This window comes from Pongo abelii, chromosome 11 (genome assembly GCF_028885655.2).
Source record: "Pongo abelii isolate AG06213 chromosome 11, NHGRI_mPonAbe1-v2.0_pri, whole genome shotgun sequence".
Taxonomy (NCBI): Eukaryota; Metazoa; Chordata; class Mammalia; order Primates; family Hominidae; genus Pongo; species Pongo abelii.
The window spans coordinates 120,901,217-120,926,019 of NC_071996.2; the positions used below are offsets into that span (position 1 = coordinate 120,901,217).

Genomic DNA, 24,803 nt, shown 5'->3' on the forward strand with positions numbered 1-24,803 from the left:
GAAGCTCAATATTCCCTCTTCAATTGACAAGAACACAGACTAATGACTCAAACTAAAATTCTAAGATGTGAATTTCCCGATGGAGCTGGAGGGAGAAAGTTTCCCATGGAGGGTCCTTGTTTCTGGCTCTCATTTTGCTTCCTGGCAAGACCTCAATTGGCACTCCTCCGAACGACCCACTATACTGTAAACTTCTCCCTGGCAGCTCACCTTCTCCCTGGACTTGCAACTGCGAATCGCATACCTGGCTGCAGCCAAGATAATTTCAGGAAATGGTACTTTGGAAACTTGTCTTTAAAATGAAAACAGATAAAGCAGCTGGCAGTGGAGCCAAGGAAAACTCTACTTTTTCTGAAAAGCAAGCAGCTTATTGGCACCAGAAACCTACCTGCCCAACGCCATCACTACCACATCCTCTAATAAATGCACCAGCATACACAGGATACACAAACGTTCCTCAGCAGGGCTGCAGAACACACCCTTAAAACCTGAGGAACTTTTTCCCACCGCCCTTTGGAGGACCCTACAGCCCCTGGAGCCCTTGGAGGCTCAAACCCACAGGTCTGCATTGTATACTTCCTTCTAGAGAAACCCTGATGGCTTCTTCCTCCACACTGGAGACAATGTAAAGCAAATTGAGTGAAATTTTTGTAGGCATTTCTAAGTTAGATGAACCTTCTAGCAATTTTCACTTATAAGCAATGACGGTTTTGTTCCCAATTTAGTAAAAGGAAAAATAAAAGATGCGAGTTGGGACCATTTCTGCTATGAGGGTGGCATTAGTAAGCTGACCTTCACTCTGTGGGAGGCAGCTGAACCCTGCTGAGAAATGTCATTTAAACAATATTCCCTTGCACAGTTGTAACACTTTCCAACTTACAAAATGTTTTCACTTGCCTGCTTTCATGAGAGCCTCACAGCAAAGTTGTGTCATTGCCAGGATTATGGTCATCAGTGCATGCAGATGAGGAAACTGAGGCTGACAGACAATAAGCAGTTTGCTCCAGTACATGCAGAAAGGAAATGACAAATCCAGGACTGGAGCACAGACCTCCCCTGCTGCATTCAGCCTGCTTCTTCAGGGGCTCGTGGCTGCTTCTAATCTGAACATCAGATCATTCAACAAATCTGAAATTCCCCATAAATAAAAGCTAATAGAACGTCTATCTTTCTATAAATCATGATAGTTCTTGGTTCTTGGGATCAATTTCATGAAGCTATAGCAAAATTGTCAGCATTTTAAGTTTTTAGAACTTAATCCTCTTCCCTATAGAATGGACTTGGGAGCCAGACTCAGGGAATTATTTGGGTTCATAGAGTAAGGCTCGACTCTGGGGCTCTAGGAAATCAGTGTAACTGGTGGTAACCTGAAAGGTATTGAGTGTCCCTCCAGGAAAAATATTAGTTATTAAAATGGTGACTTATCTGTTTGTTGTCAGATTCATTGCCAAGCCTTGCTCTGCCCTGTTCTGCATCACAGGGGCTGACCTCCTCCTGGTACATTTCCCAAGCTCCTGTTCCATCTGGCTCCTGATTAAGTTTGGCCAATGGGAAGCCTCAGAAGAACATTAGAGGAAGGAAAAAGCCAAGGTATTTCCCCTGTTTCATCTGTTTATTAGAGACATTGCAGCAGCAGTCTGGTCTCTTCTGGGGTTCCACTTCCACCAGGAAGCCTCTCCCTTTGCAGTCCCAGTTCCTAAACTCTGCTAACATCACTTCCCATCTCAGTCACTTTAGCCCTAGCTAGAAATATCTTCCTGATAGTCTAAGGCTTGCCTCACCCATTTGCCTGTTTTGCTCTGTCAATACCTTTGGAGCAAGTTTCTTATATTAAGGTTCATCTCTTGACCTGCCTGGCGTAGATTCTGTTTTCCTGCCTGAAACTTAAACAATACAGCTACCATTTTATATGCACCTTTCTTAGTTTCTGCTACTCTGTTTAACAATGTTTGATGTTAAAGAATCTTTTAGTTCAACCAACTTCCTAAACAAGGAAGAGCTTGGACAGTGGTGTACTGGTAACTGATATTCTCCAAGAAAGAAAAACTTTGATTTATAGCATTTGCCAATTTCCATGGTGCAACTACTCCCATCACGGCTGATTTCAAGCTACCAGCATAATGTCACTGAATATGGATTTGGAAAGAGACACACAATAAACTTGAGCTGCTGCAGCCGCCTCATGGGATATCTGAGCAAGGACAACTGTATACCCTGAGGCAGCTGAACAGAGAAGGGTTTTGAGCACAGTGCTGAGTTGCTCTAAATAAATTACAAAAGTTTTTGAGGCTTCAGAGAGTAATGAGAGGCCCAGAAGAAAGAGGAAGCTGCAGAGAGCCAAAAAGGAAAACAAGGGAAAAAAATGTCAAATAGGGATTTGGGGAGTGAAGTGTTAAGAGCTGTGAGCTGTAGCTTCCCCCTAGAGAACTATAGAATCAACTATAGAATCAACTATAGATCTCCTTATCATTAACGCATTGAAAAGCTGAAATTATTTGGGAGGGTGAATTGAAGAGCCAAGGGAACTGCCAAAGAAAAACAGAACCACAAGTGGGTTACAATGGATTGTAGAGTGGCATCGTCAGAAGGGGCCTCAGAGATCCTATATTCAAACAGTGTTATTTAACAGATGAGGAAACTGAGCCTCAGAAAGGCCAAGACCATCCTGGCACATAATGGCAGAACCCCAGTCTAGAATGGGTTTCCTGACAAGGGCATTCATTCATTCAATAAATATTGCTTGGTGCTAGACATCTATTGTGAGCACCACAGACATGGTCTTTATCTTCAAGGACTTTACCATCCACTGGAAGAAAGAAAGATTAAATAGCTTATCATAGTATGTAACTATTTTTTCATGTGATGAGTACTATGAAGAAAAAACAGAAGGCACTTTAATAGATCTTACACAAAGACCTAATTTAGACCAAGGGATACAGAAAAGCATCTCTGGGGAATTCTGACCCTGAACTGAGAAAGGAATAAAGAACTTGAATCTATCAGGTAAAGATGAGGGGAAAGAGGGCTCCAGGTAAAGGGACTTCAGACACAGTGGCTCTGCTTCAGGGTTTGGTCCCAAACAAATGCCTCTTATGTAGTATATCTTCTCTTCCATCACTACACACTCTGAAATTTGTTATATCCTCTAAGCCCTGAGTTATAAGCAAGATGATTAAACTTTGTCATAAGGTAGTATCTTGAATTTAGGTGCAAATATAAGTGTGTGACTAGCTGTTATCCATATACTTTGGAATGAAAACTGGTGGGTGCCTTGGGCCTGGGCAGTGCTCAACTCCTGTCAATAGGAGCCAGCAATGCGCCCTGTAGATCCCAGGCCAAAGTGAAGCCCTTGCTTCTCTCTGTGGGCAAAACTGAGATAAAGGAACACATTCCCCAGGCCATGTCATTGTAATTTTACCTGCCAAAACTCATTGCTGATGTCCCCGTGCCTTCCCTAACCGGTGGAGGTGGACAGCATACCCTGGGGAACCTAAAAATTCCTGAGCTATGGCCCATTACCCTCTCCACCTGTGGGGTTGAGTCTGAGCCATTTCTTTCCCCCAGGCTTCAGAATCCCTTCTCCCAGCTACATTCCTCCCATCTTGATCTACAGAGGCTGGGAAGAGACATGAAAGCTTGCTTTTGCTCTCACGTCAAGTAAGTCCATCAATTATGCTTTCTAATGTTTAATTCCATTATTTTATCATCAAATAACTGAAGCCAGGTTTATCTTCAATTTTTTATGACCTCTCCAGCCCTTAACTTTAGACAAAGCAAACACTACTAAAAACACCCCGAATGGACTTGCTACAAAAATTTCGGTAAATTTTATTTTCCTCATCTCTAAATTAGATGCATAAAGCCAACCTTTGCAGAGAAGTGACTGTAAGGAAGAACAAATAACTTACTTGTCAAATTTCTGGAGGTCTTCCTGTAGCACCATCTGGAGAGCCCAGTGCTATAATTCCATGGATATGATTGTGAGGTCTTTTGTGAGGAATGTCTTTTTTCAGGCAGCTAGAATTCCAGCCCACTAATATTTCATGGACTTGGCATGTTGACATTCCTCAGACTCAGTTTCTTTCCTTTGCAAAATAAGATAAATAATATGGTCTAGTCAACTGGCACCATAAGAATAGTTCTCAAAATAATTTTGTGCACTTTAGAAGGAAAGATATCAGTAACATTCAAGTTTTTTGGCATTGTTTTTTTCATATTGAATCACTCCAAGGTAAGGGGTTTAAAAAATCTGAGTGGGGAAATCAGCAAAGATATCCACACAAATCAGTATGTTTCTTTTTGGCATATGGCATTACTATGCATTTTGATGTTAAGGATAAGCAATTTTCATCAGTATTTTTTAAATGTGCTGAGTCTTTTCTCTCAGGCTCCTGGATTCAAGGGGCTGAATAGATGGGAATTCCTGCTGTCTCTGGAGAAGAGCTTACTTCCTTTCCCAGGCTTCCCAACCCCACCCAGGATCACTTGTCATTGAGATTAACCTTTGTGGAGAGGCACCCAGGAGCGCAGCTCTCTGGGAGTGTGACAACTTTTTCAGGATATCAGGAAGTGGAGAGTGTGTGTGACCCAGGAGGGACACACATCCATGTTACAGAAGAAGGCTGAGGCTGCAAAACATGCCCCAGAAAGGAAGCGGATGATACACCTTTGCTACCTTGCTGTTCTGAAACAGAAAGACATCCATTTGTCCTTCTGGGCATTCAACATTCCACTCACAAACTCCCCTCCTGGAGTCTCTCTCTGGTTCAGTGAATCGTATGTTCCAGAAACCAGCCCTTCCCCCACCTCAACCCAGAGGACTTACTATTTCTGATGTGAAAGGTATTGATTCATGAGTTCTTGATGGCTGATGGCTCCCTGCTAACGCCCTTCCCCCTAGTGCGTTTATTAAACATCCTCCCCACTAGTGCATTTGGCAGGTCCCAGAATTCTGCTTTCTTGTGTTCCCTTCCATTTTCTTCATTGTAAGCCCCTCCTCCGTCAAATAAACCCTAACCTGGGTTTAAGACCTTCTTGGAAGATGATTCTATACCCTCCCTTTCCAGACCTCCGCAACCCTCACTCTCATTCAAATGAGAGAATCACTAAAGGGCTCCTTGTCCTTGCCCCCCAGCAGACCCTCATAAATCCACAGTGAGTTTTTTTTTTAATTAAAGCATCCAAATAATTAATGATCCACTCCATTTGTGCCATTGAAAACCAAAATGTCACACGGTTGAAAAGACCCAACCAAATAATTCAGTGTACCCTATAAAGCTTTAAAAAAGCAGAGCCCAAGAGGCCTGCATGACTGGTTTCTGTGCTGTCTGAAAAGCTTGGTTGGGTTTTGGGCACTTGATTGGATTCCAGGAATAATGTGCCCTGAGCACAAAGGGCTCTTTTGATGTGTCTGTGCCATAGCTCCTCCCCTTTTCCTCCTCACTTTACCTGGGATACACATTCTCCTTGTCTCCCAAGTTGGAAAAAATAACCCATGGAAGAGAGAAAAAAACAGCAGAGGGAAAATCTAGGGTGGAAGTGGGGAAAAATTCTGCAGTTCTTTGTCTGAGTTTGGTTACTAAAGTCTAGTTATTCCAGAAGGAATAGAAGTGACGTTTATACAATATCTGTGACCAGACAATGGGAAACCGTAATGATAAGATGTCTCTTGTTTGAATGTGGTCCCTTGAGCTAAAGGTAATGAGTGAGTCTTCGAGCAAGGACTTGCCACTTTCAAACAGTCAGAGGTATGGCAGGTTACTAACCCTAGAAATCAACATGAATTTAGATGCCTAATCCAGCCAGAGAATCTTATAGATAGTGAATCCAGCCTGTTGGTTTCCTATGGGTACCAGAATATTCAGGAAAGATGGAAAGAAAGAAGACAGAACTTCCATTGCTAGAATGTCCTTAAAAAGTGGAAGAGCAAACTAGAGGCCATGACTGTATAAGCAATGGCCCTAAGAGATAAGGACTGGGGGTCTAGCCCCAGCATCCAGATGTACAGATTGGCAGCAAACTGCAGTAAGCTGGTGCTAATACAGGGCTATTTTTGTCTGTCTGGGCTAACTTGAAGAGGACATTTTATCCTTCTAGCCTCATTCTCCTTATCTACATAAAGATGGACTTCTACTGCACCACCATCAGCTCTGAGATTCTATTTCAGAAATCTATTGCTGCCCCAAAATTTGATGGCTAACAACAAGAATCTACTTATTTAGGTCTTTTTGGTTTTATCTCAACAGTGTTTTATGGATATCTGTGTAGAGATTCGTACATATATAGATTCATTGGTAGATTTATCCCAACTATATGTTTTTGATATTACTGTAAATGGTATGCTTTTTAAATTTTATTTTTAAATTATTTGTTAAATATATTTATTTACATATGTATATAGAAATATTGATTTATATATACCAGCAACAAACCATCAGCTCTGAGATTCTGTTTCAGAACTCTATTGCTGCCCCCAAATTTAATTGATTTTTATAGATTGAATTTGTATCTAGTAACTTCACCAACTCACTTACTAATAATATTTTATAGATTCTCAGTCTGTCTTCTCACCATCAACTCTCAGCTGGTGAGATCACAAGGAAGATGCTTGATATATCTTTTAGGTTTCTTAGGTTGTAAGCAACAGAAGTGACTCTGACTAGCTTAGATATAAAGTAGAATCTATTTTAAGGCTATGGGATAGTTCTGTGAATCACAGAAAAAAAAATGAACTGTTAGACCTCAGAAAATGAGATGGCCTAGGATAGCATTCAAGGCACAAATCAACTATCTCTATCAGGACGATCTCTGGACTTACCCCTGTGTAACTTCTCTTAAGATTCAAATTCCTCAGAGAGCAGGTCTTGTTGGCCCTATTTATCTCCGGCCCTTGGCCACATTGCCAGTCGATTGAGAGGCCCACCAAAACTGCATGCAATGCCAGAAGAGTGCTACCCCAAAGGAAATTCAAGGTACTGTTATGCAAAGAGAGAATTCATGCTGCAGGCATAAAACAACACATGACCGCCGTGTACGATATCTAATTAGAACTTTCTGCTCCTCACTCATCAAGTGTACAGACTAGCACTTAAAGTTTCGGTGATAATAGTGGTGATGGAAAAGATTACAATCTCAGACAGCCCTATCTTCCTATCTAGCCATCAAAAGCACTTGGGTTCACTGTCAATGATCCATGTTATTCATTTATACATGAAAGTAGATCCTTCGCCTAGCTTGGCCTGTCTGGGCTTCAATCTACCTCCCTCTTTCCCATTAATATGTTTTGCACTGTTGAAATAGGCTTGATTAGTAATCAAATACATCTGTGTTCTATCTTGCTTTCTTGCCTCTATCTTCTGTCTCTTTTTAAGGGTGGTGGTGTGTTTACTTTGCTGCAGTTACTTTGGAATCAGAGACCTAGTATTTATCCTGATACAATCAGTAACGACATTGAATTCTCTCTGCTTGTTGAACTTTTTATACACTATGTGGGCTTGAGCACACATAGTGCATAAAAGATGTTTGTGGGTTTCCTAGGTGTTTTTAATCCATCAGAAAATGGATTGGGGTAATCATGATCGATTTTCCTAAGTAGGGAATTATAGTGAAAAAAAGTGAGGTTAAAAGGCTCTTATCTTCGCCATCACTCATCCCCACCTTTACTTATTGCCTTCTCTGGTTTTCATTAGCATGCTGATGACCAAAGCTATAGACATTTTCATCCATACTCTGACTGCTGCCCTGATTTCAGTTCCAAGTTATGAAACCTAACCTAAACCTTAGAGGGGAAACTACAAACTGTAACTTTAAATTTCAGTTTACAGAGTCCCCCAGGATGATTCCAGGAATTGAGTTGGGAGGGGTCCTGGGAATCAGAAACCAAACTACCATCTCCTTCCTCCTCTGAAAGGACCTGAGGACATTTGAAACAAAACTCATAAAAGACCATTTTCACAACATCCCAGCTGAGAAAAATTGTAAGAGAACATCTCACTCAACCTCCTCCCTGCAATTGCTCCTAACTAATTCCAGATAGAAGGAGGTGTCTCTTAGTCTTCAAGATCACTTGAAGGGCATTTCACAATTCCCCATGGTCACCTGTTTCAAAATATAAGAACTGAATGCCAGGAAAATATTCCTCATATTCAAATACCAATTCTTTCTTCAATTCAGACCATTTGGATAATTAAAGTATAACATTTCAGAACTGGAAGAGGCTTTAAATAGTCTAGAGGTTATGACTGGTAACCAAGGATTGAGACATATTTTACTAGGGCCACAGAAAGTTTAATTTTTGAATTTTTGTATTTGTTGCCAATGCTTAGATATTGAGATAGATCCTTTCAAAAAAAAAAATCCAGATAGCTGGGATCTTTAGAAAACATAAAAGATCTGGAAACACAGTGGTCCTCATTCCCATGGCAGCAATTGGAGTTGGGTGCTTCTCTTTGGATTGGGGTTGTATGGAGAAAATAAACTCTAGTTTATCATAGAACACACCAGATTTGCTTGCCTCATTTACCCTAAATGATTAACTCTTACCAGCATGTAGGCTTGTGATCTCTGATTTTTGTGGACATGAAAACTAAGAACCAGAAAAATGATCTAACTGAGGTGACCAGCTGTGCAGGTGTGACAAGAGCTAGAACCCAGGGCTCATGCCTCCTAGGCCAATGATCTTCCACTACAGAGCACTGCATTCAGGCTCTTACTATGCCAACCTGGGGCAACTGAAGAAGAAAATTAAATAGGGCAGGGAGTTGACATAATAAAAGTTAAAACCTACAATTTCCATATGCCCTGTGATCTTCTGTAATCCTTGGGTCAGCTCAGCAGTCAGGTGATAAAGATGTTCCCTGTGGAACCTTAAAGAAGACAATTGGTTCATGCCCAGTTTATTGTGAAGGAAAGGTTCAGTGGGAAGACTAGAAGATACAAGTCCATTTTTATGATGGGGTGTATGTGAGTGGTTTGTTTGAGGAGTAGTTCTCAGTACTTTAATCAAGAAGGTACTATGCCCATTTTCAACTCCAAGATGTAGTCTGAAGACAAAAGAAAGAAAGTCTTACAGAGAATATGAAGGGCACAGGGGGAATTTTGTCTATCAAAAAAATTTAAAAATAATGATTTCAATCGAAGTGTCTGTTTACAAAAGCTACTAAAATCAAAGGTCAATTTGGTAAAAATGAAAGTTTAATAGTATATTTCTCAGGAAATTATCCAAACTAGTTAATTATTCCAATGTAGACACAATATAAAACAGTCTTAGTCTCTGAAGAGGGAGTGATCAGTGAGCAGAGTACAAATTCTATGTTAATTCTCTCTTGCCACAAGAAAGAAAAAAAATAGGTTAAACATTTAGGCAACATTTACAGCCCCAAAGTACCTGATCACTTTGGTGAGTTCAGGCTCTGAATGGGCTACTTATCATGTGGTCCAAACAACTGAAGAATTAAGTACATCACTAACAACCACTAGTTGTTTCAGCCAAGTACAGAAACCTTTGAAATGGTTTCTGGCTGTGAATGTGGCTCAATACAGAAAAAAAGTGGCCAAAAGAGCCTTCCAGATTTCTTTCCTGTAGCCCTTCACCCATAACCAAGGAGGGCTGGAGAAATAGCACTTCTTTCTAAGAGCAGAGACATAATTTGAGTTTGAGATAGTCATGTTTAGTTGGAGTTTGAAGGAATTTAAATGGTTTATTATGACCAAGGAGACACTTGCAATTGGCATTCACGTGGACAGCAGATTTTGCTAGTTGGAAAATTTGTGAGAAAAGACTTAGCCAAGAGGTATTTCTCATGGCCAACTTATTCTTAATAAGCTTGATGGCATTTGAGGGTTATAACAAATTGATTAATATCCTTTCCCTCCCAGAGCTCACTAGCCAGGAGGGGCTGCCTTTACCACTTGACCATTTCCTCTTCTCTCCCAAAACTTCCTCCTTTAGAATACCAGAACTAAATTAAAAGAGCATCTGAAAGGGCCAATCCAGAATCTAGTGGTTTGAATAAAATCATGTATTGTAGACACCCTCCCTTTTGATATTGGTTAGATCCCAGAAAGGTTTTCTAGGTGGAGAATTTCTTTCCCCTAATGATGGTGAAGACTTTTCTAAAGAAAGAAGAGGAATCTCATATTAGAAAACACAACATAAAATGGGAACGACATTGCAGATCCATGGGGAAAATAATATATGTTGAGATAACTGGTTATTAATATGCAAAAAATATTCTAATTAGATCCCTACATCTAATTAATATGAAATTGTATTTAATGTTGATTAAATGCATAGATATGAAAGAAAACTTAAAACCTTTTAGAAGAAATCTTAGAATATCTTTAAAACCTTTGAGTAGAAAAGAATTTTTAATCTATGACAAACAAAACCATTTAAAAAGCAACAACTTTAAGGAGGCTCGACAAATTTACCTACATTAAAATAAATACAAAACTTATGTACAACAAAAGATACTATGAACAAGTGAAAAAGATAAGCAATATAGTAGCAGAGGAAATTTGCAAACATATAACCTATGAAGATTAGTATTTAGAATACATATAGGACTCCAAGAATTAACAAGAGGAAAACAACCATCAAAAGCTCTAATATGCATGTAACTGGAATTCCAGAAGGAAAAAAGAAAGATGTTAGGGCAAAAAAAATTTTTTTTGAAGAAATGATGATCAAAAATGTTTCCAAATTTGACAAAAGACATATTCAAGCAGCTCAGCAACCCCCAATCATAAATTTTATAAATTCAAAGAAAGCCCTGCCTAGAAACATTGGAATCAAACTGCTGGAGACTATGAATAAAGAACAAATCTTACAGCAGTTAAGAAAAATAATACATTACATACAGAAGAGCAAAGATTTAAATGACAGTGGATTCTCATCAGGAACCATGGAGGCGAGAAGACAGTGGAACAATATCTTTAAAGTGCTGAAAATAAATAAATAAATAAATAAATAAAACTATCAACCTGAAATTTTGTATCTAGCTAAAATATTCTCAGGAATGAAGATAAAATAAAAATATTTTCAGATAAAGAAAGTCTAAGAATTCATTGCTTGCAGACCTGTGCTACAAAAAATTGCTGAAGGAATTTCTTTAGACTGTAAGAACAAGGCACTAGAGTAAAACTTGCATCTTCAGGAAAGAATAAAGTATCAAAAATGGTAAATATCTGGTGTATAAGTCATGGTTCAACCAGAGGAGTATTTATACAGTCATGCACTGTATAATGATGTTTTGCTCAATGACAGACGCATACATGATGGTGCTCCCACAAAATTATGATGGAGCATATATAGAAATCTGATATATGGCACTTGATACTGGCATTGTAGATCAAGTAGAGGAAATTATGGTACTCAGTAATCATGCTAGGATATTTGGTTTTCCATATGGAAAACTACATGTACATTTTTATATATTATATATTTATATTTATATAAATATACATTTTTAATTATATTTATAATATAATTATTATATGTAGATATACCATCTAGGTATATATATAATATATACCATCTAGGTATATATATAATATATATCATCTAGGTTTGTGTAAGTATGCTTTATGATGTTTGTACAATTACAAAATCACCTAAGGATACGTTTGCCAAGACAATCCCCATCCTGAAACAGCAAATGACTGTATGTATGTATGTGTTAGAGATAGAAAAGTGTATATAGAGATGCATACACAGAAGGGCAGGGGAGTTGTGGGGAGAAGATTATTACAGAGAATTGGCTTATGCAATTATGGAGTCTGTCTAGGGCAAGTGGCCCAAAAGAGAAGATGAATAGACTGAACCCCACAGGTAGGAGTCTCTGGGCTCAGGGAAAGCCTAGATCCTCTTTTAAAGGTTTCACACAAGATAATATCCTTTTTGACTAATTTAAAGTCAAATAGTAATGATTGGGGGCTTTAATTGCATCTACAAAATTTCTTCACATCAGCACCTAAATCAATGTTTGACTGAATAACTGGAATGGTAGTTTAGCCTAGCCAAGTTTACATATCAAAAAGCTATTACATCTGAGTAAATATAAAACACTACTTTCTTTCCTTTTAAACTCTTTAAAATACCTATATTTGCTTACACTAAAGTGTTAATATTGGTGGAGTTTTTATGAGATATATGTAATATAAAATATGTTGACTATAGAATAAAGGGACCAATAGTGTTGTTGGGTTTACACCAGTGGTAATATTAACTTTTAGTTGACAATGATAGGTGATAGATAGATAGAACCGTTAAGATATTTATAATAATCTATAGCTTTAAGCCAATATAAATTAAAATAGAATACTAAACATATTCAAATAATCCAAAATAAAGTAGGAAAAGGGGAACAGAGGAACAAAAAAGAAATAGTAATATAATAAGATAGTAGATCTAAATTTAACCATATCAGTAATTACATTAAATGTTAATGGTCTAAGCATTAAAAGGAAGATATTGTGAGAATAGATTTTAAAAAGCAAGACTCAAGCACGTTGCCAACAAGAGACACACTTTAAACACAAAGATACATGTAGTTTGAAAGTAAGTGGATAATGGTAAAGATACACCATGCAAACAGTAAGCTTAAGAAGACTAGAGTGACTATATTAATAACAAATTAAAAGAGTAGACTTCATGACAAAGAGCACAACCAGGAATAAAAATTTTAAAAAGGACAATTCACTGAGAAGACAGTAATTATAAATATGTTTGTATCTAATAGCAGAACCTGATACTCAATAGAATTAGAAAAAAAAAACTCTATAATCTTAGCAGATTTTAGCACTCCTCTCTCAGCAATTGACAGAATAACCAGACAAAATATCAGTAGAGACACAGAAGATCTGAACATCACTGTCAACCACCCTGATCTGATTGACATTATAATAGAACTCTACATTCAGCTGCAAAATATCCACTCTTTTCAAGCAGGCATGGTACATTCACCAAGATAGACCATATACCTGTACTGCAAAACACTTGTCAATAAGTTCAAAGGAACAGAAATCATGTAAAGTATTTTCTATAATCATAGGAGAATTAATCATTAATAACATATCCAGTAAAATCCATATCTAGGAAAATTATTTAAAAGTATGTCATTTGGAATGTCATTTCCAATTATTTGGAAATTAAATGACATACTTTCAAATAACTTATGGATCACAGTCAAAATCACAAAGAAAATTTTAAAATGTTTTGAACTGAATAAGGGAGAAAATACAGTATCAAAATTTGTAAGATGCAACTTAAGTAGTGTTTAAAGGGAATCTTGCAGCTTTAAATGCAAAAGAAGAAAGGCCTAAAAACAACAGCCTATGATTCCGCCTTAAGAAGTTCAAAAAAGATCAAAGTAAGCCCGAAGTAAGTAGAAGGAAGAAAATGAAGATAAGAGTAGAAAGAAGTCAATGAAATTGAAAATAGATACCTAATAGTGAAAATTAGCAAAGCCAAAAACTGGCTCCTTGAAAAAAAAAAAATGGACAAACTCTTAGTTATACTGACAAAAAAAAAAGAAAGAAAAAAGAATACATCACCAATATCAGGAATAAAAAAAATATCACCACAAATCCTACAGATTTTAAAAGGATAATAAGTATTGGAGCAACTTTAGATGATCATATTTTATAGCTTAGATGAAAGGGATAAATATCTTGAAAAATGTAACTTACTAAAGTTGGCATGAAAAGAAACAAAATCTGAATTGTCATTTTTGAAATGAGAAAATTTACTGCATTATCAAAAAGCTTCCCTGAAAGAAAAACAATAGACAAGTGGCAAAATATATGAATGTGCAATTCACAAAAGAAGAAACTTGAATGGTTCCTAATTCTATGCAAAGATGTTTGACCTCAGTAATCAGAAAAATGTAAATAAAACCACACAGAAAACATTTCACACTAAGCAGCTAAAAAATAAAAGCCTGACAATAAGAAGTAATAGCAAGAATGTAAGAAAAACAAAACTCATAAACTTCTGGTAGACATGTAAATTGGTACAAACACTATAGAGGGCAATTTGGCAACATCTAGTAAAGTTCACAAGGCAAATATCCCATAACCCAGAAACTCCACTCCCCATGCATGTGCAGAGGAAACGTGTATAAGGATGTGCATGGAAGCAGTTTGTAATCGAAAATGTTGGAAACAAACTAAACATCCATCAAGAGGAAAACTGATAAAAATATGTTTTCATCTATTCATACATGGAATTTTAAACATAAGTTAAGACTAGAGATATATGTTCAATTTAAATACAAAACATTAAGAAAAAAACCAAGTTGCAGAAGGATACACAATTATACCATTTATTTAACCACTTAATATATGAAAACAATGCTACATAATTTTAAGGATACATAGAGAGAGAGTAGAAATGTAAAGACAGACAAGAGAATGATAAAACTCAAAATCAATTACTGTTGTCCCTACTGAGAAATAGGGGAATGGGATGACAGATGGATACAGGGGATTTAAACCATATTTGTAATGTTTACTTTTAGGCTGGTTGGCGCATACAAAGGTATTCATTAGCGTACTCATTGCACCTTTATGTATGCCTGAAATATTCTGTAGTTTAAAAAATTAGAGAGGAACTGGAGTCCGAAATATGGCTGCTGGGCAAAAGATGGAGGCTTCAGTCATAATGAGAAATCAGACGCCCTTGCTGAATGCCCTCAACTGTTTTGACTTCTGGAGGGGCGGGCCGTGATTACAGCTGCGATTAGGTGACTCACCATAATTATGTTTTGTTGAAATTGAATTTATTGAAGCATGAATCATTCTGCCCAAGTCCTACCTAATTGCTCCAACACTGTGGATGGGAAGGATGGCGGAGAAGTTTTCCTTGGAAGTCATTATAGAATGAATGTGCTTGTGCACGTGCGTGCATCCCAGCACACAGTCTGCCACACTCACCTTACAGAAAGCCAGCAGCGCGGCCCCCATCCTTTGTGATGACATGAGGTTGCCAGACAATCTTTCCTTGTTTAGCTGTGGTTTCTTCGTCTCCTACCCCCTACTCTGCTTTGTAAGCAACTCACTATTTGGCCGTTTGGCTCCCCGGGGGTCTCTGTGCCTCAGACCACAGGCCTCTCTGAGAGTTGTTGATGCCTCAGAGCGGCTGACTTGTAGATTGTATCCATATTCCCCCAGCTCAGACCTCCCACCACCACTCAGCGGACAACTTAGGGATGCCCTCAAAGCTGCGTGCCTGCTGCAGAGCTGTAATTTAAATCAACTTGGGAGCTCTGACGAAGCAAAGAGCAACCTCAGAGGGTGGTGGGAACCGCTGGGACTCCTGCTCTGTGGCTCATGTACAAGGAGGAGAGGGTGGTGGACTGTTAGAGACTGTGACTCACTTGCAATCTCATACAGGGAAAGAGTTCCAAGCCTTTCTCCTCTCCTTTCCCTAGCATGTGAAGATGGGGAGACCCATTGTTTATCTTCGTGTGATACAAATTGAACAAACAAAATGGACTGTTCCTTTAACAGGTTGACTGTAAGCTAATCATGATAAAAAAAAACCTAACTGACTGTTTTCCTACCCCAAGATGGGTAGCAGAGGCAAACTCCATGGTTGTAATAGCAATGACAGCAAACACTTTTACACCATTTACCATTTGCAGGCACTGTTCTAACTAACCACTTTACACATTTTAACACATTTAATCTTGACAACTTCATGGGTTAGTGTCTTTACTCGCCATACTTTCAGGTGAGGAAACTGAGGCACAGGGAGTTTAAGCAACTTACTAATAAATGAGGAGGTTTTCTGGCCCCAGACTCTGCTTTTAACCACTCCCCTATATGCTTTGCACATGGCAAGCATGGTGCTGAGTGCTTTACAAAATCATCTGACTCACTCCCATTTGACAGATGAGAAAACTAAGGCTGAGAGTTGCAAAGTAACTCGCAAAGATTACACAAATAGTAAGTAGCACAACCAGGATCTGGAGCTAATTGCCCTGACTGCACATCTATCCCATCTACCCCTTTCATTTCCAATGACCTGCCTGGTGTGGAAGCCCCAGCAGATGAGGAATACACAAGGCAGAGTAGTCATGAGCCACAACTGATAGCATGGTAAAGCTGTATTCCAACCAGTAGCCCTTTAGCAGGTGCTCCCAGCAGGCTCCGGGGCTTCCTCATCTGCCTCCGGTTCAGACTAAGATTTGGTCTTTTTCCGATGACTCCATCTTCTTCTGAAGTTCCAATTCCATTGTTAAACACAGTAGTGGAACTGGCATTTAAAAAATCCATTGACTTTTTTTTTAAATTTTTTAATCTCTACTCATTAGAGTCGACTGTTAAAGAGTAAATGCTCCAGGGAAGAGGTAACATTTTAAACTCATGTTGACAAACTTTTGGGGGAATGAACTGGGTGGTAACTGACAAGGACCCCTGGGTATGGATGCACAATAGGGACTTGAAGAGTCAAAGAGGAAATGAGGAATAAAGCTTCACTAACTCATTCACTGCCCAGTTGTCCCAGGGACAAGTCTGGGCTCCCATCCTTTGTCTTCTGGTTTCTTCCCTCTAAAACACCACAGACTCAAAGGTGGCAGATCAGAGCAACTCTAGAGACCCTTGCAGATATGTCAGAGTATCAAGGGCTCAAGGGCCAGTTCAATCCTTTCATTTTATAGACCAAGAAACCAAGACCTCAATTGCTACATGATTTGTCTATGGTTATACAGTTAAACGGTATGAAAACCAATAATAAAATTCAGAAATAATGGTCTTGAGAAAAATAAGCAGCCCTAAGCCACTGTAGGAATTTTCATATGTCCAGTCCTCTGATTTTCTCTCTTCCTGAAAAGCTCATTATTCTTTAGTAGCACCACAGAAATGTCCTTTACACAAAAGAGTAGAAGTGTCATGTGGTTGAGAAACAGGGTTTGGACTCATACACTCCACATTCCAGCTCCAGCTCTGACATTCATAGCCTGTGTTATCTTGGGGAAGTCACGAGTTTCAGACCCTCAACTTCCTCAACTGTCAAACAGAAAAATCGTAAAACCTTTCTTATAGACTTGTTTCAATCATGAGTTAAATTATCATATTTGAAAGCACCTAATATAGCTTCTGGTACATTTTTGGGGCTTAGTGAATGCTTTGTCATTGCACTTTGATCAGAGGAGGAATATTTGGGATCTTTGAGGAACTTAGTTTGATTTTCTATCCCAATGGACCACCAAGCCCTTGCCTTATTTTTTTTTAATCCCAAACATTTTTATAATTGAGTCATCTACTCCTGTTACCTTTTCCTTTTTCCAACCTTTTAGTTTGGCATCATTCCCCAGCCTAACAAATTTATTGCCTATTTTATCATTCAGAATGGAGATGATGGTAGCAATCACTTTTCACCTCTGAGTTTTACGGACACTCACCTATCACACTCCAGCTTTGGCTTCTCCCAGATGGACACCTATTCATTGGAAAGCAACATGTGGAATGAGCTGTGCGGACACTGGTATATCTACCAAAGACCTCTGGGATTCTATTTCTCTCATGCTATTAGTCACAGTACTTGATGCCCTGGTGCTCACCTCCTTCTTGAAAGTTATGCCATCCTAACCTCCACCATTAGTCTTTTCCAATTATCCTCTCTTTTCACTAATGTCCTCTGACTTCTTCAATTCTTGTTCTTTCCTTGCCCCTTAGCCACAGCATCACTTGAGTTTAATACATATCCATCTGCATTAATTTCTGTGACTAGAACAGTGGCAATCCCACCCCCTTTTCCCCTATTTGGAGAGAGACATGGGAAGAAAACAGCTTCTCATTAAGGAACTTAATCAGGTCTTATTTAAGTAGTCATCTTAAAGCTATGGCTGAGGCTTTGGCCTACAAAGTAAAGCTTAGACCTTAATATTAACAGCAAAGAAATATCCTCAAATACCCTCTATATGTAGAAGATTTTATGAAAATCTGAGGGAGAAGCAGGCCTCTTATAAATGTTTTGTCATTAAATTTTAAAAGAAGCATATTTTTTATTAAAATTTTTTAAAGAGGCATACTTCATGTTTCAATGAATAGATGGAAGTTAAAGGAAATCACAAGAAACAGAAGGGAGTAACATTCCAAGGCAGGCAGAAACATAGAGATAAAGGTAGCCATAAAAATGTAATTTTCTGAGATTTTATCTACACTACCCTAATTATAGCAAGAGAGTTGTACTATTCTTAAAAAGCAAAATACAGATTTAGGCTACTTCATCTATTTATATGACTTAAATTACAACAATTTTTAAACTTAGTACCAATATTTATACAACTCCAAAATAAATCTGTGGAGTTGATAGTATTCTTTAAGACATCCTCTTTGTCTATCATCATCTCACCTCCTTTCTCCATCTCCTGCAATGACACCTCAATTTGCCCAGTTGCCGGCATCAACTTGAAAGCATCTTCTCCCTCCTTTAGTCCCATATTCTTCATAGCTAAACTCTGCCAACACCACAGGGAGTGGGCAAGAATGACCACAGTAGATTCAGATGTAATCAGTTTGTTGCTTGGGATACACCATACTTAGCCTGTCAATCCACCTGAAAAAGGAACAATAAATTCCCATCCTTACTTTTCATCACCCAAATTAGCCCAAACAAATTAGATTGGTAGAACCATTTATTCCCATCTGGTTTCCACAGGACATGTAGACTCAGAAAAGTTTTCTTTTTTTGTTGTTGTTGTTGTTTGTTTGTTTTTGTTTTTAACTTTTAAGTTCGGGGGTATATGTACAGGTTTATTACATAGGTAAACTTATGTCATAGGGGTTTGTTGTACAGATTATTTCATCACCCAAGTATAAAACCTAGTACCCATTAGTTATTTTTCCTGATCCTCTCTCTCCTCCCACCCTCCATTCACCCTCAATCCGACAAGGTGGGAACCATTGGATGCCCATAAGCCTCTGAACCTTGTATAATAAACTACTTGGGGCTGTCTTTTCTTTAGATCTCAGAAACCACAATGAGGAACTATTTTCAGTGACTTTAGTCAGGGGAGCAAGATGGGAGTTTGATAGACCCCAATATGTATTGTTCCTCTCTGTGTCTATGTGTTCTTCTTATCATTTAGTTCTCACTTATAAGTGAGAACATGTGGTATTTGGTTTTCTGTTCCTGCATTAGTTTGCTAAGGATAATAGCTTCCAGCTCCATCCATGTCCCTGCAAAGGACATGATCTGGTTCTTTTCTATGGCTGCATAATATTCCATGGTGTATTAATATATGTACCACAATTTCTTCATCCAGTTTATCATTGATGGGCATTTAGGTTGATTCCATGTTGCAAAGATTCCTTAAGATTCCATCTTTCCTTTAGTTTCATAGCCTATTTTGCCCATTTCTCCCATTCCTCCTTTCTTCCATTTCTTTACCCCCAGATGTCCAAAGCAGCCTCCTGACTTATATTCTTGTTCCCCTTTCTTCCCCTCTCTTTAGCCTAATTCATTTAGATTCCAGAGAAACTGAGCCACATTTTCACCATTTGTTGGTCTCAACTAAAATCAAAAATTTGTCATTAATATGCTACCACATGTAAATAGGCAACAAAGTAAATGATTTTGACCTAAATATTTGAGACATTGGCTCTTGGTAAATACAAAATCTCCTTCACGTCATGAGGACATGTATTTGAGCAGACATTGGTTAAGGGGTTGAGGAAGCTTTGTGTCATATTTTTGGGGAAAGACCATTATACCTCCATCACTACACCATCTGAAAATTTAGAATAATCTGTATCAGAGACTAGATGGTCAAAAACTTAAATTGCAGAAGACATAACATCACTTTCTGTGCACCTATCAGTGTGCATATGTAGACAATCACTTCCAGAAAGAGGGGAGACTGGGCAGCTGGCTGGATGTACTGGGACATACTGAACCATTTTTTGAATGTTTGGGGCTTGGCAAATAAATGTATTGTGCCCGAAGCACCTTTTTCCCTTCACTTAAAACCCATGTGTATTGGAAAGGAAATTTAATTCTTATGTTTCTGATTTGCCCACATTTAACCCATCAAAATCCAACTTGGTGGGAACCATTGGACGCCCATAAGCCTTCTGAACCTTGTGTAATAAACCACTTGGAGCTGTCTTTTCTTTGGATCTCAGAAACCACAATGAGGAACTATTTTCAGTGGCTTTAGTCAGGGGAACAAGATGGGAGCTTGATTTTGCCCTCAGATTTCACCACAGCCAACAAATTCTAACTTTGTTCAGATGCATTGCCACGCCTTGTATTTACTTCTTGCCAATAACCTGAGGTCTAGTAACCACTGTTTTTGTGAAAGTCAAACAATATGGACTGATATTCAACTCCAAAATGTGCTGAGCACTGTGCGGGTCTCTCGCACTGGGTCTCAATGTCCTCACCGGTGTTATGCAACTCACTTACCTGAACCTTTGAGTAACTCTTCTTCCCTCTGCACAGTCTAATTATACAGGAGATACTGTTCCTCATAAAGGATAATGGATTAGGATGAAAATATTTAAAAAAAAAAAAAAGGAAATAAGATCCTGTAAATGGGGTGAATGTGGTGGCTCATGCCTGTAATCCTAGCACTTTGGAAGGCTGAGGTGGGCAGATCACTTGAGTCTAGGAGTTTGAGACTAGCCTAGCCTGGGCAACATAGTAAACCACCATCTCTAAATAAATAAATAAAATTTTCAGCTGAAAATAAATTTGCAATAAATAAATAAATATAAAAGGTCCTGTAAATGCAAAAAGATCATTATAACCTATATGCTGACAACATGGATTATGGGAACATTTGCAGAATATGACTGAAGTTCACACAATCGCTATACCCATCCAGATGTGTGTCTTTAGACTACTTCAAACCTAATGTCGAAATTGAGATTGTGTTTGGCCAACTTAATCACCTACATCAGTCAGAGGAAGATGAAAGAAAAGTCATAACTAATACGCAAGTAATTATTATCCAAATTTGGCTTTTTATTTCTAAGAATCATAGAATTAAATTCAAACATTTAATCCCTCTCTGCTTGGGCCTGTTTCACCAACATGTGGGAGAAAGAGGCAGAAAACAATTTATTTATAGGCCACCTGCCACTGTTTTCTTGCTGAACTGGATACATGGTAGGCGAAGAAGCCAGGTGGTCTGACCTGTTCACAAGTAATCAGGAGCTAGCTGTTCTTCCTGCAGCAGAAGCCAGAGTTCAGAATTTCCTGACTCATGCCCACCACATTCTCAATGTGGTGTTTCCTTAAGCTCCAAGTGCTCATACACATCATTCCTGGAGCTCACATGCCTCCCTTTCAAGGCACACTGTGTCTTTCTTCCTGAGTCCCACAACAACATATGAAGGGGAAAATATGGGTATAAAAGTCTTTTCCCACCTTTCCATTGAGACCATGGTGATATTTATGCCCCTTCATTTCATCCAGAACCCAGCTCTGAGACATGTGGCTATGAAACCTTCCATCATTTTAAGACTTTTGAAAGTACAATTTCCAGCAGAACAGTGGTTTTTATTGTTTCTCTCTGGTTTCTGAGCAATTTAGGCCATCTAAAGAGAAAGACCTGAAGTTTCTCTTGTCATTTCAGCCCAAAAATAGGGGGAAATGATCATTTGAAATCCAGAAAGAGAAAAAAAAATTAAAGAAGGAAATTCTTGACTTGGAAGAGATTACGTATCTGACTAGAAATAAAATGGGATACAGTGAAGTTAAAAACATGAATTCCTACCACATTATCACTAACATGAGCTATTCCTCCTGAATTGCCTCCAGCTAGGGAGCTGTGGTAGGAAGGGTACTTAAGGCTTTGAAATCAGGTCTATCCAGGTTCAAATCACAGCTCTGCCTTTTTCTGCCTCTATCCCCTCATCCTTATAAGTGTCAGCTGAAGAATGATGAAGTCATAATTTTGGAAAGGAGATCTTTATTTCTTATAAACGGTTGTAGCCTGCAAGGTAGCCATTTTGACAGGTTGGGAAGTGTAGCCTCCAGCCAGAAGCTGGAAAATGGCACTTTGGTGGGGGTCGGGGGAGGCATAAGACAGGAATTTATGCTGACCAGCTTGGCTAAGCATACATATTCAATAAACTATAGGAGAAATCATGAATATTTATGAAAGGAGTAACATGCACATGCACAATTGAGCTCCATGCCTCTTCATGGGTGGCATGTTCAAAAAATGACAGCATTACTATTTACAATAGTAAGGACTTGGAACTAACCCAAATGCCCATCAATGATAGACTTGATAAAGAAAATGTGTCACATGTACACCATGCAATACTATGCAGTTATAAAAAAGAATGATTTCATGTCTTTTGCAGGGACATGGATGAAGCTGGAAGCCCTCATTCTTAGAAAACTAACACAGGAACAGAAAACCAAACACTGAATATTCTCACTTATAAGTGGGAGTTGAACAATGAGAACACATGGACACAGGGAGGGGAACATCACACACCGGGGCCTGTTGGGGCATGGGGGGCAAGGGGAGGGAGAGCATTAGGACAAATACCTAATGCATGCGGGGATTAAAACCTAGATGATGGGTCGATAGATACGGCAAACCACCATGGCACATGTATACCTATGTAACAAACCTACATGTTCTGCATATGTATCCCAAAACTTAAAGTAAAATTAAAAAAAAAAAAAAGATGGCATTAGAATGATCCAAAGGTGCAGTTTTTGACTTTCTAATGTCAAAAGGTAAAGCACAGAACATGTAAACCCTCACTGTGCACCCTCTGTTGACGTCAGAACCACTCCATGGTTGGTGGTCTCTTATTAGGAAGGAATACATTGTAAAACTGGTGAGTTATCATGTCAAAACTGCAAAGAGAGAGGGAGAGTCCTGTCACGGCCTCAGATAATTCGCTAAAGGTAATAAAGGAAGGAGTCGTCCCTTTCTTGTTTTCTAGAGCTGATTTCTGCTTACTCTAGGAAAGAATTCTGGTTAAAGGTTAATAACGAAGCGGCATACTGGGACGTGTCTGACCTCCCATCTTGTCATGGCTAGGAGCTCAGTTTTTAAGGTTTATCTGGGGTCCCCTTGGCCAAGAGGGAGTCTGTTCAGTTTTTTGAAGGACTTAGGATTTTATTTTTATTTCTCATGAGCAACAAGGCTTATGATCTATAAAACAGGGAAAGTAATACCTTCTTCTTAGGCTTATCATGAAGATTGAATGGACTATGTATTTAAAGTATCTGTTACAGAGTTGAAAGGTCACAAATGATACCTATAAAGTGTCTAGCCCACAAACCTTGCTGTTTTTCCTGGAATTTTCATTGGTTACACCTTCAAGTTAAAGATTGAAAGTTACTATTAAAAGTCAAATATGTGACCTAGAAGAAATAACAGCAATCTCTTTCAGTGATTATCATCTTGGTATATGTTAGTACCTAGCCTAGTTTTCTGATATGATAGGGGAATGAGATAGGTAGATTTTAATGGCTAGAAGGAAAGGGAAAAAAGCTTAGAACATGGTATGCTGAGAAAGCAAAGAAGTGGGCAAGAATTGTTGACACTCCAGGAAGTGGGATGCCAAATGAGGGTGGGAAGCCAGAGGAGAGGAGAAGAGACTTTCTGCATGAGAAGACATTTCATATTTTGCCTAGGAGCCCAGGAAATGATTGCCACCACCAATTTATGCTTGCCTCACTAATATACCACCTCCCCCAGGCAAGTAACTTTGCCTTCATCTGCAAGTCTGCCTGGAGCCTCATTTCTTCATGAAGCTCCTCACAACAATGTACACGGTAGTGAGGCAGGAGAATAGGGTCTGGAGGCAGGGAACCTAAGGCTGTTTCACATCGACTTCCTAGAACTAAATTGAAAGGAAAACCCTAACTTTCCATGCCTAAGTAACAAAAGTACCAAAGGCTACTACTCCCTTTGGCCTTTTCTGCCCAGCAGATGGGAAACTGGCTGTCCGCAGCAAATCATACTGAGTGTGGCTAGTGTCTTTGTTTGCAGCTTTGTAACTTCACTCCAGTCTCTGAGTAGTTGCTGTCCACAACCAATCAGACTGATTGCAGGTGGAGTCTTCATTTGTGTAGAAGTATATAACTTTGTAACTTCACCCTAGCCTCTGATTGGCTGCTCTTTGCAACCAATCAGATGTTTGCACAGGAGTGTGACCTTTGTAACTTCATTTCAGTCTCTGGTTGGCTGCTTTCTGCAACCAAACAGACTGATTGCGGGCTACCACTTCATTTACATGAGGTGAGCATAAAGTGGTCAATGGGAAACTTCTAGGGGGTGTTTGGACCCAAGAAGATTCTGTCTCTGGGCCCTTGAACAACTGCTTGGGTCCGCTCCCACACTGTGGAGTGTACTTTCGTTTTCAATAAATCCCTGCTTTCATTCTTTTTTTACTTCATTCTTTCTTTCCTTTGCTGGGCATTTTGTCCAATTCTTTGTTCAAAATGGCAAGAACCTGGACAACTTACAGTCACAACCCTCTACCAGTGACAGTAGGAGTAGAATGAATGAGGTCGGATGATCCAGGAACTCAGTGGGAGTTCTAGACATCCATGCCCAACAGACATCATTGTTAGCCCTCATGAACCAGGGTCTTTGTATTACTCTTCTGTGACAAATACAGAGCAATCGAGTTTCACTCAGAAACCTTAGACCAGTCACGAAATATAAAATGACTGGTTAAACCTCACTGCCTAAATGACGAACATTGTCATTGCACCTGCTTCGGCAGGACGGGGAGAGGAGACAACGGGATTCTAGCAGCACAGGGAGATTAACGGGCTGGGATAAGTGATACCTTAGTGATTGTTTTCTGGA

The 24,803-nt window shown here is 38.9% G+C and overlaps 2 long non-coding RNA genes across 5 annotated transcripts in view; one reads left to right on the plus strand and one right to left on the minus strand.

The window, feature by feature from the left end:
• Positions 1-22,559, plus strand: part of LOC129058130 (uncharacterized) — a 35,497-nt gene extending 12,938 nt beyond the window's left edge. Inside the window, exons 3-5 of the long non-coding RNA XR_008523019.1 lie at positions 1,440-1,590; positions 3,565-3,657; positions 22,327-22,559. This is a non-coding gene — a long non-coding RNA (uncharacterized LOC129058130). The remainder of the gene's footprint in view (positions 1-1,439; positions 1,591-3,564; positions 3,658-22,326) is intronic.
• Positions 1-24,803, minus strand: part of LOC100936373 (uncharacterized) — a 512,798-nt gene that overhangs the window by 231,301 nt on the left and 256,694 nt on the right. For 2 of the 4 annotated variants that reach the window (XR_010136102.1, XR_010136103.1), the window contains exons 2-3: positions 18,362-18,565; positions 3,909-4,085 (exon numbers count right to left, since the gene is read on the minus strand). The exons of 1 other annotated variant lie outside the window; for it this stretch is intronic. This is a non-coding gene — a long non-coding RNA (uncharacterized LOC100936373). The remainder of the gene's footprint in view (positions 1-3,908; positions 4,086-18,361; positions 18,566-24,803) is intronic. One more of the 4 variants, XR_010136104.1, reaches the window with a different exon arrangement.